This window comes from Canis lupus, chromosome 18, assembly GCF_048164855.1.
Source record: "Canis lupus baileyi chromosome 18, mCanLup2.hap1, whole genome shotgun sequence".
Lineage (NCBI taxonomy): Eukaryota > Metazoa > Chordata > Mammalia > Carnivora > Canidae > Canis > Canis lupus.
The window spans coordinates 8844552-8859971 of NC_132855.1; the positions used below are offsets into that span (position 1 = coordinate 8844552).

Consider the following 15420-nt stretch of genomic DNA (forward strand, 5'->3'; position numbering starts at 1 on the left):
TGCTATGCTCACTGCAAGTGAAGTAGCTACCATCATGAGTAGAAATATTTTAAAATACTTTTTTTAAAAAAGATTTTATTTATTCATTAGAGAGAGAGAGAGAGAGAGAGAGAGAGAGAGGCAGGCAGAGGGAGAAGCAGGCTCCATGCAGGGAGCCTAACATGGGACTCGATCCCGGGTCTCCAGGATCACGCCTTGGGCTAATGGTGCCGCTAAACTGCTAAGCCACCGGGGCTGCCCTAAAATACTTTTTAAATTCATTTTCCTCTTAATATAAGATGGAGTAGCTTTTGAGAGAGAGGCCATCCCCTTTAAAAATTTTTTTAAATTTTTATTTATTTATTTATTTATTTATTTATTTATTTATTTATTTATTTATTTATGATAGAGAGAGAGAGAGAGAGAGAGAGAGAGGCAGAGGGAGAAGCAGGCTCCATGCAGGGATCCCGACATGGGATTCGATCCCGGGTCTCCAGGATTGCGCCCTGGGCCAAAGGCAGGCGCCAAACCGCTGCGCCACCCAGGGATCCCCTAAAATTTTTTTTTTAATTTTAACCACCTGTTCATATCTTTTGTCCATTGTGCCTCTTTTTCAGGAAAGTACTTTGGAAACTTTTCTGACTCCGGGGGCGGGGGGGGGGGCAGGCATTTTTAATGTGGTCACAATAATTGTATTTATCAACTTGGAGAGAACTGGCATCTTCTTGATGCTATATTGCCTAACCCAAGAAGGTAGGATGTCTTCTTATTTGTTCACCTCTATTTGTGTTTCACTGAGTGCTTTCAAGTTGTCCTCCTATCTGTCTTGCACATTTCTTTGCATCCATTTGGTAAAACCGCAACAGGATGCAGCTGACCATGGTTGGAGAAAAGCCCATGGTCATGCTGACTGGTCTTACTTTAAATGTATTACCACAGACCACAAGCGGTACCTTCTTGCTCCTAGCCAGTCACACTGCCCTTTCAGCGTCCAGGTCCCCACCCCCCAACAGCGATTCACATCCTCTCCCTTCCCCATATCCTCCCCACCCCCCCACCTTGTTCAGCTGATTTGTTTTCTATCTCCTTGAGAAATAAAATCAACAAAACCCGAAAAATCAGAAGAGAGCTTCTGCGGTTTTCCTTTGGGATAAAAACACCAGCCACCCAGATTCAAATCTTTCACACACTCTCCCTCTAGGGGGAAAAAAAAACAAAACCAAAAAACTCCAAATAGATTATAAAGAGGGAGGGAGAACACTTTTCCATTTAGATGTAAGTGGGACAGTAGAAATCCAAGGGCAGCCTTCACTCCTGAGCCCAGTCCAGAAGCCCAGACTTGTGAGAATTATGTGGAAGAGAAAAAGAGCAGTGGGGTCTTGCTGCTAGTAGAACCTAAATATCAGCCTGGGCTCACCGCCAGAGATGAGTAGCAGAATACAGGTCTAAGACCATGAGCTGCTTCACTCTCCTCCACGGGGCCCACAAGGGAAGGGTGGACCTTCCCCGTATGTGTGTGCTCCATCATGACCACTGCAGACTGGAGGAGGCCTGGGTATGCCAGGTTCACAGCAAGAATGAAGGCTCCCTCATCATTCCTATTCAAGTCTAGAGGATGTGTGAGGGCTTAGCTGCCATGGCTGAGGCTTCTTTTGAATCCACTTGATGGGGTTGAAGGCCTAGAGAATTGAGAGTCCCTCTGAGAAAACAAGATAAACACCAAGCAATTAGTAAACAAGACAGGATAGAGCTTGCTTATATTTACACACTGATATATCTACTAAATTATGCAGTACAGACAACCCAGAAATAGGATAGTATATAATAAGGTCCTGATCATAGGATGCCATGGATAAATACAAAAGATGCTGGAGAATGGACAGATCTCATAGGTGGAGCCATTAGGTCATGGATATCTTGATTAAAAAAAGCAGCAGTTAAAGCTAGATTCTTATCTCTGGCATAAAGATTGTCAAGAAGGCTTGCCACATAGACCTAAAGATGAGCAGGACAGAGGACCATTGGTACATTGGTGACCTTAAGATTATCTGATGGATGTGTTTTTTAGAAGGTCTCAATTTAGCCAGCAGAGGGCAAAAGAACACAGAAACCATTCCAAGATTTGTGATCCGAGAAATGTTTGGAATAGAAGGACTCTATAGGTGTCTTTGCAAAACTAAACAACAAAAACACCACAGGTGTGATTCTTTTGAAAGATCATATTTAAAAACAGCATTTCCAAGGCAGTGACTAATTACCGTTGACACGTAACAAATTCTTGTTTTATAAAAAGTCAGAATTTATTTAAATGGTTTAAATGATGCATTTCTTTATAGAGCCTTAAATGCCTGACAAAAATACAGGAATCTGTCTAAATAATTTAACCTAAATTTTAAGAAATACTTTTATTTGAAAATCTCACAGAAATAAAGTCTCTGAAACGTTAATAAACATGCATAGCCATGATTAATTTTACAAATCTAAAAAATGGATTTCTTTAAAGACTGTGATGCTACTGTAAATACAGAATGCAGTGACATTTGTTAAATGAGCTAACAAGTGTCAAAATGTTAAATGGGTTGTTGATTAAAGATGATTATGCATTTAGCCTACAGGTCAGTCAGAATGGAGGTGGGGAGAGGGAGAGAAGGAAATGCCCTTTCCAACAGACAGAGGGCAAAAGCAGGCTTAGACCTCAACAAAATCCCGAGGCCAGTGGCCATGTGTTCCCTCCAGTTTCCGGTCCTTTCTTCCTTTCCTGCTGTTCACCCCTGCAATTGCAAAAAGTACATTTACTATTCAAATAAAGCTTCAAGCCCACAGACTTCAGACCCAGAGAGACAAACTGCAACAAGGTTTCTCCAGGCATACTGTTAAAACACTTACCTTAGGTGTGGCAACCGAGTATCAAATTCCCTGAGTTGGAAGTCTGAGAACCAGGGTTCTGGCTGCAGGGTGGACACTAGGAGGGTAAACCACTGACTCTCCACTCTGCAGTATTTTTCATCTACAGGATAAAGGTGTGAGGTTAAGTGATGTCAAAGATCCCTGCTGATTCACAGATCCTAAGATTTCTGTTTATTTTGTCCCCATCTTATACTCCTCCATCTCAGTTGATACGTGAGCTGGTAAGCCTATAGGATGCTAGTCTCTGCTCAAGAAAAATATGTAATTTAAGAAAGAACTCTTAAAGACTCTGAGAAAAATAATCTTTACCAATAGAATTGTAGATCTGAAAGCAGGATGTAAGAAAATTTATCTGCTGAGTAGAAGATTTTGATGGCCATTCAAAACACTTTTTTATTTTTGTAAAGATTTTATTTTTTAATTTTTATCTTTGTAAAGATATTACTTTTAAGTAACCTCTACACCTGACGTGGGGTTCTAATTCACAACCTCGAGATCAGGAGTTTCACACTCCACCGACTGAGCCAGCCAGGCACCCCAAACCACACTTTTAGAGCCCCGCTTCAGGTTAGAAGTCTGCTTTTACACATATCAAGCCTTACTGAACTGTAATCGTTAGGGCTCCTAGGTCACTGAGTAATCAAAGCACTAACTAAAGGAATTAATAGAAGGCAAGATGGCCCATTCTAACACTCCTCCAGGCAATGGTGTGAAGAAGCATTACCTCCTACCCAAACTTTAAACCATCTGCAGCGGCTGAAAAGCATTCGGCTTTAAGTAATAGAATACTCAACCACAGAAGCTTAAGCCATAAGGAACAAGAAGCTCTGAGCTCGGCTCTTCCAGGGGTGGTCATCAGGTCTGTAGTTTCATCCACAGATTTAACACCTGATGCTCACAAGGTATCTGCCAGGTTCTAGGCAGCACAGTCTCACGTAACAGCTCCTTGAGCAGGGACAGATGAGTAGACAGGTGTAACTTTCTTTTCCAGCAGATTTTGCTCTTATTAAATGGAAAAATCTTTCCCCCAGACTACTTGCTCTTATATTTCATTGGCCAGAACTAGTTTACATTTATTTCTTAACAGTTATGGATGCCAGGAAATCCAAGATCAATGTGCCAGCCAAATGCAAAAATCCTCAAAAAAATAATAGCAAACCAAATTCAACAGCCTAATAAAAAGGATCACACAACACAAAAAAGGAGGATTTATCCATAGGATGCAATGATGGCTGAACTTACACAAATTCTAGACACCACATTTAACAGAATTTAGAATGAAAATCCTATGATCATCTCAATAGATGTAGGGGGAAAAAAGCATTTCTTTTATAAGGGCACTAATCCCATTCACAAGGGCTACACCCTCATGCCCTAATTACTTCCCAAAGACCCCACTCCAAATACCGGCACATTGGGGATTCGGGCTCCAACATATTGGGGGTGGGGGCTGGGGCATACAGACACTCACCACCCACCAAAAGAGTTTTAACATTTAATTTTCTATTCTGTTGCTTAGCCTGTTGTGTTTCTCTTGCTCTTCTGTTAAAGGAAGAGTCTTTATGTTGAATCAACAGCCAGGTTATTCCCAGGGAAGTGACTGGAGACATTTCCTGGGGAAGATTCTCTTGGCTGACCAACAATATGCATACTATATGTTTCCACAGCTGCCCAACAGAGTGCAGCACTGCACTGCTCACGCCCTCCTGCGGGCGCAACTGTAGCAGTTGCCAAATTCATTTCTTCTTTCGAAACGTAGAACATAGTTCACTCTGAGCTTCTGCCTGTTTAAGAAGTTAGAGCCAGAACCTTAGACAAAGGGATTTTAATTGCATGCTGATAAGGTGTCAAAACTATTGTGCATAAAATAGCTCTGGATTTTTTTTTTTTTTTTTTTTTTAAGAAAAAGATGCCTCCAGGATTACAAGATAAAGATTTCCCCGGTGAGTGAAATCTGTTTTGTAAGTCATCAGAAAATCTTCAACCTATGAGCAAATTCTCATATTTTCTTCTATAAGCCTTATACCGTGTCTCTACTTTTTGGACTGCACAGTAACACAATACACTAAAATGAGTGGTCTGCAAATTTGGTTAACCTATTTTTAACTTTAAGTGGTAATTTTTACCTCCCTGTGAAAACCTTAATGATGAATAAGGGCCACTGTTTGGGAAAGTTGCTTACTCCACAGAACACAGCTGTTCTGCCTCATGTTAAAGCATGAAGAGCTGAATCAGAAGGTCACCTTCTCTAACAGTCTTTCTCGCTTTAAAAAGAAAACATCCAGAGACAGCAAGGAAGTGGCGTGCTTTTCAAGGTCATCCAATAAGAGAAAAAGAGTTGCTCTAGGTTAAGGCAGAGCTTTTCAACCAAAGCAAGGTCCCACCACGGGTACCCAGAATAGCCAGGGTGGGCTCTAGGGTTTACAGAACAATTGCTAAAATTACCTAGAAATACAGAATCATCTCCCAAAGGGGAAGTTTTTGTTTCTACGAGGTAAGACACATTCTTTGAGGGAGTGATTAATGAGAGGCAAGATGCAAAAGGTCTAAGGCACTTGTCACCATCCTAAGTATAGCATTTAAGCGACAAGCAAAAATGTATATATACATTTCTATTTGAAGGGATGCCCTTCAGGCACCTAGCTTACTCTGCAGTCCAACTGGCTCTTCTTAATTTCAGCAAAACAGTGTATATATATATCTCAGCTTATAAAAACCTGTTCATCAAGTCTGAAGTTACACAACAAAGGAACAGATACCCTACTATTCTCATGATCGAATTACAAGTGCCTTAGCTGTTGGAGTGCTTTCCCAGGCAGCTTGCAGCCCATGAAAACCTCTAACTCCTCTGTTAGACCCTTTAGGGTCCACAGCGGGTGCGTCCTTCTTTTGGCTAATGGTGATGGCAAATGAACCCCCAGGTCACATGAGGGTGCTCACCTCCGCTTTAAGGAAACCCCGTGTTGGGTCCCGGTGGAGATCAAGAAGCTCCCTACGTGCATGCATGGACTCCTAAACTTGTCAGAGGTTACAGCCACGCAACTACGAAGCAAAGATGAAGTGTGCCTGTCAATGCAAGATTAACTGTCAAACGTTTAAATAAACTTTTTTGAAGTTTGACATACATGCGGAAAATTACACAACTATGAAGAGTGCAGCCCAGTGGGGAATTCCTGTCAAGGAGCCGGATCATAGGGGAGTTCGCTGAAGCAGCAGCAGGCACACCATGAAATGTTGTGGGGGGGGGGGAGAGCGGTCAGGGAAGAGCTTCATGTGAAACCAAAATGAGAAAATGTGACACATGTCCCCCACAGAAAAACTGGTGTCCATGTTCCTCTAAAAGGCTAAAGCTGCCAGCACCCAGGAAGAGAAGGGCGGCCCTCATACCAGCTGTGGACAAGGGGTGCCTGGTTTCCAAACTGACATCTACATTTCTGATTAGTCAAGATAGTAGTTTTTAATACCTGAAGACAAGACTCTTCAGATAACTGAAAGAGACCAGAAATGAATGTCATTTGCCCAAGATGTCCACAGAGCCAGAAAAGAAAATCCAACATGCTGTGTTGAGGACAGTTCTTTTGTAAAGTGGCTACATAATTTTGACCATCCAGAGCCAAGAGATGAAAAAAAAAATGTCTGCTGACTCTCATAAGTTTGTATGCAGCCTAGGGAGGCTTTGGATTCTGAGGCAGGGTTTTAGATGAGATAAAGAAGTCTTTTAAATAAAGTCAGAGGGTAAGAGCAAGGTGACATAAGATTCTCCTCAAAACTTCAAAGCAAAAAAGATTAAAATGACACCTTGGACACCTTGACCATCTTAAGAGTAGGCTGAAGTTTTGAGTATAGTCAAGGTTTTTTCCAGAAGCTAGGAAAAATAATCTCCTTGACTAGTTATCACTTATGTACCTGGCCCTGTCACGCCACATCTGGAGTCAAATATTTCATTCCAGGGGCCTCCCTTTCAGAGGGAAGTGGCCCAAAAGTAATAGAAGAATTTTAAACAGGAGAGGAAGGAGATTTGGAGCCCCAAAACAGAAGCAAGTGGAAGGAAGCTGGGATGTTGAGTCTAAAGAGACTTAAGGAGCCCATTTCAGAGCTGTGACTGGCATCGTGGTAGCAGTCACTCTGTGTGCCTCTAGATGGCACACCTGCCACTTCATGAGGGGCAAGAGGGTGGCTGGTTTTGTCTTTAGAACCATTGTGTCAAAACAACTCCTAGCTATCTTTTAGGGGAGAGGGTCAACTTAAGGTCTAACAAGCAAGGCCATTCCCTGCTGGGAGCTCCCCCTCCCTTGAAACACCCAGCGACAAGAATAGATTTATTCTTCACACATGGAATTGGAACTCAAGGTTGAGAAGCAGGCAATGAATGAAATTGGATATTGTAGGCCTTGTTTTCCTATGTCTGCCTTTCAAGGAAGAAAAATCTTCAGAGTTGGCACCTGGGAGGGCAATGAGAGGGTTCTCACACATAGTGAGGTTGGTCAGAATCAAAGAAAAAAAATCAATAGAACTCAATGTAGTAGAATTCAAATAGAATTCCATATAATAATTTCAAGGTATTTTCAAGGCCCTCAGATTCCCATATTCTTGTTGATATCACCAATTTGGAATTGCAAAGAGATATAGGGGTTTCTGGCCCCATGGCTCTTGGGGTGAGCAGTGAATAGTAGTGAACAGTTGGGGGTGAAGAGCAGATAGTAGCAGAAGCCCTGAAGTGCCAGACAGAGCCATATGCTTTTCTCATCAGCCACTCAACCAACTTTGGATGTTATCATTGAAACCTGTGGGACACAATTTTGAAATGTGTAAAAACAAGACTAAAACTCTTTGGCAAGCAAGATCCTAAATCTCACATTCACCTAAGAACTCTTCCCTCCTACTTCCTCTCCTCCTTTTTCATAGAGTCTATAGTATACTTTAAGAGCAGCATGAAAAATAAACTGCTTTTAGGCCCTTTCAAAGAATCGTATTGAAACCTTAATGGTAGATTTATAGTAGGGATTTAAAAATGGACTATCCACCCTAATCTAATACTAGTCTTTTGGCACAAGGATACCAGTTGGATGCACTGCCATTATCATAGGATCTTTGAGTAGTTTTATTTTTATTTGTGGTGGTGATGAGTTTAAACTGGTCCACTCAACATGCTCCTAATGAATACATTTTGCAAGGCAGCAGGTAGCTTAGACGTATAATCAATTCATGGAGGGGGCCAAAAACACATGGATAAGGAACAATAATTATGAATAATATTTAATAAAGGTGTGGTATGTGCTAAGCCCTGTTCTAGTACTTTATTCACATGCATAATCTCATTTAATCATCACAGTAGTCTAGTAAGATAAGAAGTACTAGAAGTTCCCTCTTATCCATGGGAAATATATTCCATGTCAGTGGATGCCTAAAACCAGAGATAGTACTGAACCCGAGATACACAATGTTTTTATCTGTGATAAAACTGAATTTATAAATTAGGCACAGTAACAGTTTAACAATAATAACAAAAAATGAAGTAGAACCATTATAACAATAGACTTAATACAGTTATGTGGATGTAGTTCCCCCCCCCCAATATCTTATTGTGCTGTACTCACCCGTCTTCTTGTAATAATATGAGATGATAAAATGCTTACCTGATAGACAAAGTAAGGTGAATAATGTAAGTGTTGTAACAGAGTGAGGCTGCTACTGATCTTCTGATGATTCATCAGAAAAAGAATCATCTGCTTCTGGACCACAATTGACTGCAAGTCCATGAAACCACAGAAAGCAAAACTGCCAATAGGGCAGACCACTAGATCATTATCTCTCCTTGCTATCAATGAGGAGCCCAAAGCACAGAGAGGTTAAGTGACTATTCCAAAGCCAAACAGCTTGAAAGTACTGCCACCTGGATACTGCCCAGCTGGGCCTGTTCTTCTGTATTCATTCACATAATAACACAATAATTCAATGCTCCCAATAACAGCACTTTCTGGACACAACCAGTTTGCTCTGATAGGTGCAGTTCCAAAATTTCTCCACATATCCAAAATTTCTGCACACCTCCCGTCCAGCCTTTGGCCTTTTGAAAACAGCTTAACACTAGGTGGGTCTGATTTAATGAAAATCTTGAGAATGAATTGAACGTTTCTAGTTAATATTTCTGAGTATACACTGTTGTGTTTGACATCTTAAAACAGCTGAAACTCTATCTTAAGAATGGGTCAGTTATGTGATTTTTTTTAAGACAAATGAAAATTACAGTTATGTTAGTTATGGGCTGTAATTAACATCACTGTTCGGTTTCCTCTAAAGATGATATTCCTTTCCTGCCTTATAATACCCACTCTTCACTGCTGGTTTCACTCTTAGTAACATTAACCTAAAATACTATAGCAGTCTCCTTGCTCTCTCCCTCTGAGACCTCGTTCCTCCCATTTTACCCTCCCTCTGTCCACGTGACCCAGCATGTGCCAGAGGCAGGGGTTCTTGTTTTAAATCATTTGGGACAAGTTACAATTAAGACTCAGATTTCTGAAACAACAGACTGGACATAAAAAAACCAAAAACACAAAACAAAAAAAAACAGGCTGTTAGTGTCTGATTGCTATACTTAGGGCAGAGAGGGTTATGTCTGAAAGAAATGGAAGCTCAGCAGATTTCAATGTTTGTGGCGCCTAGGGCTAGAGTAAAAATGTTGGGGAGGACGTGGAGAAAAGGGAACTCTTGTGCACTGTTGGTGGGAACGGGAATTGGTGCATCCTGTATGGAAAACAGTATGAAGGTTCCTCAAAAATTAAAATAGGACTACCATATGATCCAGCGTTTCCACTTCTGGGTAGTTATCTGAAGAAAACGAAAACATTGACTCAAAAAGACATATGCACCTCCATTTTCACAGCAGCGTTATTTACCATAGCCAAGACATAGGAGCAACCCAAGTACCTATCAAAGGATGAGTAGATAAAGAAAATGTGGTCTTCAGCCACAGAGGAAAAGAAAACTTGCCACTCGTGACTACATGGGTAGAACTAGAGGGTATTACGCTAGCTAAAATAAGTCACAGAAAGACAAATACCATGATCTCACTAATGTGTGGAATCTAAAACAAAATAAAACAAAACTGAATTCACAGATACAGAGAATAGAAGGGGGGTTACTAGAGGCATGAGGTGGGGGGTGGGGTGGGAGAAATGGATAAGGTGAAACAAAGGCACAAACCCAGTTATAGGTTAAGTCATGGAATGGAATGCACAGCATGGTGACTACAGTTAACAATGCTCTACTGTATATTTGAAAGTCGCTGAGAGGGTTGATCTTAAAAGTTCTCATCACAAAAAATAAGTTTTTGTGAATACGTGTGCTGATGGATATTAACTAAACTTACTGTGGTAATCAATTCACAATATATACAAATATAGAATCATTGTTCTATATGACACTCATATGTCTATTATATCTCAATTAAAAAAGAAAACACTTAATTTTAATTCATGTTTCAAAATGTTATATTAAAATGAAAAGGCAAAATAGTAATTATAACAAATGACTCTTAAAAACTATTATTGGGGGCAGCCCGGGTGGCTCACTTAGTGCCACTTTCAGCCCAGGGCGTGATCCTGGAGACCCGGGATCAAGTCCCACGTCGGGGGATCCCTGGGTGGCGCAGCGGTTTGGCGCCTGCCTTTGGCCCAGGGCGCGATCCTGGAGACCCAGGATCGAATCCCACATCGGGCTCCTGGTGCATGGAGCCTGCTTCTCCCTCTGCCTGTGTCTCTGCCTCTCTCTCTCTCTGTGTGACTATCATAAATAAATAAAAATTAAAAAAAACAAAACAAAACAAAAAAAAGTCCCACGTCGGGCTCCCTACATGGAGCCTGCTTCTCCCTCTGCCTATGTCTCTGCCTCTCTCTCTCTCTGTCTCTCATTAATAAATAAATAAAATCTTTTAAAAAAACTATTATTGGGGCACCTGGGTGGCTCAGTAGGTGCAATGTCCAACTCCTGATCTCAGATCTTGAACTCAGGGTCATGAGTCCAAGTCCCACATTGGGTGTGGATCCTACTTTTAAAAATAAAATAAAACAAAATAAAACAGAAATAAAAATAAAAGCTATTTTTTTGTGGTAAAAAACTCCTAAAACTTACCATCTTAACCATTTTTAGGTATACTGGACAATACTGTTAACTATATGTAGCTTGTAAACAGATCTCTAGAACTTTCTCATCATGCAAAACTGAAACTGTATGTACTCCTATACCCATTGAATAACTTCTCTTTTGTCTTCCCCCTCTGCCTCTAGCAACTACCATTCTACTTTCTGTTTCTAAGAGTTTGACTACTTTAGTTAGATCTTTATATAAGTGAAATCATGCAGTATTTGTTTTTTTGTGCCTGGTTTATTCCACTTAGCATAATATCCTCAAATTTCATCCATGTTGTAGCATGATTAGTGATATTTAAGTTATTTTTTGGAAATATTAAATCTCACTACGTTTTCTATAAAAATAAAATGATTTACAATTTTTGCCAGCCACAGAGGTAAGTCATTCAGAATTCACTTGAAAGAGAAAAATGGGGGGCATCTGGGTGGCTCAGTGGTTGAAAGTCTGCCTTTAGCTCAGGTTGTGATCCCAGGGTCCTGGGATGGAGTCCCACATCGGGGTCCTTGCAAGGAGCGCTTCTCCCTCTGCCTGTGTCTCTGCCTCCCTCTCTGTGTCCCTCATGAGTAAATAAATAAAATCTTTAAAAGAGAGAGAGAGAGAGAGAGAAATGGCCATGAAGTATGCAGTCATCAATGGCTTCTAGCCATACCTTCAGGATCTACCTCAGTGTGCAGGCTGAGGCTATACCAATCTCATGGGGGCCCTCAGCTAGAGGCTGCTGAGATGTTTCTCATTTGAAAACAAATGCCATTTGTTTTCCATTTGTTAGCCATTTCTGCTCAATCCAGGACTCCTCTACCCACAATCTTTACCCTAGAGATCCCCACCATGCTGGGCCACACTGCCTCAGAACTGTACTACAGTCAGGGTATCCTCCTTCCCAAACTTACTTACTTTCCTCTCTGCCTTCCTGGGTGTCAGATGTACATTGTGGTCTGAAGACTTTCCTGACCCATTCCTTCCTGCTCCCTTTTCTCTTTAACAGATATTTCCCCAAATAAATCCCTTGTACTTCTGACTTTGTCTTGGCATCTGCTTCCTGAAAAACCAAAACTGGCACAACTTTTTAGCATTTAGTATCCATTTAGTTGACAGCCTATAGAGTTGGTATTGCATTCTATTCATGTTACATCTAGGCCCACATATATACAATCTTTAAAATAATATGAATTAATATTGCAAACTATTTCTTGGCCACCATTTGCAGTTTTTGTGGACACAATGCTCTGGAAACACAGATTGAAACATGAGGAGAAGCAAGAACATGGACATTTGCACTACTGAAAAATGATATTTTGTTGTGCAAGAATCTATTACATTCAAGTTACCTAAGAGCAGGCATGCAAAAGTTAATTAATTTGTCTTTTCTTTTTTTTTTTAAAGTTCTTTTTTTTTTAATTTTATTTATTTTATGATAGTCATCAGAGAGAGAGGGAGGCAGAGACACAGGCAGAGGGAGAAGCAGGCTCCATGCACCGGGAGCCCGATGTGGGATTCGATCCTGGGTCTCCAGGATCGCGCCCTGGGCCAAAGGCAGGCGCCAAACCGCTGCGCCACCCAGGGATCCCTAATTTGTCTTTTCTTTACTAAACATTTCCGCTACTCAAATTCTCACACTAAAGCAGTGCCTATCTCCAATGTCTATAGTGGTAAAAACACACAGACGTTCAGGGCATTCAGATCCCAATGCCTATTGTTTAAAAGTATTTGGGCAAAACATGTGGATAAATATTTTGCTACGTCCTGAACAGTATTAGCCCTGAGGATAGAGGCATAATGTCATAGGTTGTACTAGATGAGAGCCAAGCTCTGGATCACAGTGACAGAGAACCTTATATGTTTTCTGTGTCTATGAAATACTGGTGCCAAAAGCCAGTTGGAAAAGGAAAAGAAACCATGTTGCCTGGATCTAAAGATCTAGGTGCTGACACTTTAAAATGGGTATCCAGACTTCTGAGAAAGAGAGCATATAGTAGGAGGATCCTAGGCTCACCTTGTCCCACAGATACACCTAGATAACACCAACATCACTGTAAATAACCCAGAAAACAACCCAAAGACTGGCAGAAATTACTCTCTGCAGTGAAATATAGAGAAGAGACCACATCAAGGAGAGTAGGTGGGAAAGAGATGCAGTCAGGAGCCAAAATGACCCAAAGGCATGGCCACAGGAGAAAGGGACCCTGCAGGTTCAGGGAGGGGAAAGGATCAGACTCCACTCCAGTACCCCAGGCACAGAGGACCTGCACCATGCTGACAATTCCCCATAACATTTGACTTCGTAAACCAGAGGGGCTTAACTTCTAGAGTTCTTACAATAAATGGGGCTTAATACCTGAAACTTTAAAAATCAGTGGGCTTGGCTCTAGGAAACCTGGAGAGTGATGGAAAACTGAGTAACTGCTCTCAAAGAAATAGCACAAGAAACAGCCCTGCTGAGATAGAGCACAGACGTGGTAATTTGAAAGACACCTGGAGTGTATGGGAGGGCGATTTGTTTGCTAATCTTAGGGCCTTTGCTGCAGGGGCAGGGATCTTTGGGAGACTTCTCTAAGAACAGAAGGGGTGGCAGGTGCCATCTCCACCTCTCACCCCCCTGCCTAGATACACAAATCAGCACAGCATGAACATTCCCCCCCTAGCTTGCTAACAGCATCCCCACCCCTGCACACTTCTGGAGAACTGCCCCCTCCAATCTGGCTACCTCCCATAGCAGACCTGTACAAACCTAGCAAATACTATACACCCCACCTCAGTGCTCTCCTGCACCCACCCCCTTTATTTTTTTTTTATTTTAAAGATTTTTATTTATTTATTCATGAGAGACAGAGAGAGAGGCAGAGACACAGGCAGAGGGAGAAGCAGGCTCCATTCAGGGAGCCCGATGTGGGACTCGATCCCGGGTCTCCAGAATCATACCCCGGGCTGCAGGCGGCGCTAAACCACTGAGCCACCAGGGCTGCCCGTCCCACCTCCTTTAATAAACATGGCAGGGTGCAAGCAGCTCCAAAAGTGATCAGTATCACTCCAAATTGACTCCTGCCCCTACAAGAAATGTTAAAGAGGACTCTTTGAATGGAAAGTAAAGACCATAATTAAGAGTAAGAAAAGTAGGAAGTTTCACAAAAGGAGTAAAAATGAGTGTATCTGTAATAATCAGTAAAGGGATTCACAAAATAAAAGGATGTAACGTATGACTCCATATACTAAAAATGGGGGGTGGGGTAAAGAATGGGTTCAAACTTAACCATTAACTTAATATAGGCTGCTATATGCAGATGTAATATATAAACCTAATGGTAATCATAAATCAAAAATCAGTAATGGATATACAAAAGAGGGAAAGAGAGGGAAAGGAATCTAAGTATATCAGCAAAGAAAGCCAAGTTAAAGTGAAAAGAGAGGAAGGGAAGAAAGGAATAGAGAAGAACTATAAAAACAACCATAAACAAGCAACAAAATGGCAAAATATACATACCCATCTATAACTAACTTGAATGTAAATGGACCAAATGCTCCAATCAAAAGATTTAGGGTGACAGAATATATAAAAAGGACCCATCTATATGCTGCCTACGGGAGACTCATTTCAGACCTAAGGACACATGCAGATTGAAAATGAAGAGATGGAAAAGCATTTATCATGAAAATGGAAGTAAAAAGAAAGCCAGGATGTGATACTTCTATCTAACAAAATGGACTTTAAAACAAAGACTGCAACAAGAGGCAAAGAAGGACACTGTATAATAATAAAGAGAACAAGCCAAGAAGATATAACCATTGTTTAGATTTGTGCACTCAACATGGGAGTATGCAAATACATAAAGCTGCTAATCACACATATATAGGAAGTAATCGATAGTAATACAATATAGTAGGGGACTTTAACACTCCATTTACGTCAATGGACAGATAATCTAAATAAGAATTCAACAAGGAAAGAGTGGCTTTGAATGACACATTGGACTAACAGATAATTGAGAATATTCCATCCTAAAATAGAATACACATTCTTTTCAAGTGCATAGGGAACATTCTCCAGAATAGATCATATTTTGCAGCATTATTTACAATAGCCATGATATAGAAGTGTCCAAGTGTTCACTGATAGATGTATGGATAAATAAGAGGTGGTATAGATATACAATAGAATATTATTCAGCCACAAAAAGGAATGAAATCTTGCCATTTGCAATAACATAGATGGAGCTAGAGAGTATAATGGTAAGTGAAATAAGTCAATCAGAGAAAGACAAATATCAATGATTTCACTCATCTGTGGAATTAAAGAAACAAAAAAGAAATATTGGATAAGGCAGGAAAAATATTCAAGACAAATTACCAGAAGAGAGGGAGCTGCTAAAAGAAAAGGAAAAAGCTCTG

General features: G+C 40.8%; 1 long non-coding RNA gene across 1 annotated transcript in view; it reads right to left on the minus strand.

The window, feature by feature from the left end:
• Positions 1–1684: 1684 nt before the first annotated feature.
• The window catches only part of LOC140608641 (uncharacterized), a 41352-nt gene continuing 27616 nt past the window's right edge, over positions 1685–15420 (minus strand). The window contains exons 3-4 of the long non-coding RNA XR_012010608.1: positions 2866–2986; positions 1685–2750 (exon numbers count right to left, since the gene is read on the minus strand). This is a non-coding gene — a long non-coding RNA (uncharacterized lncRNA). The remainder of the gene's footprint in view (positions 2751–2865; positions 2987–15420) is intronic.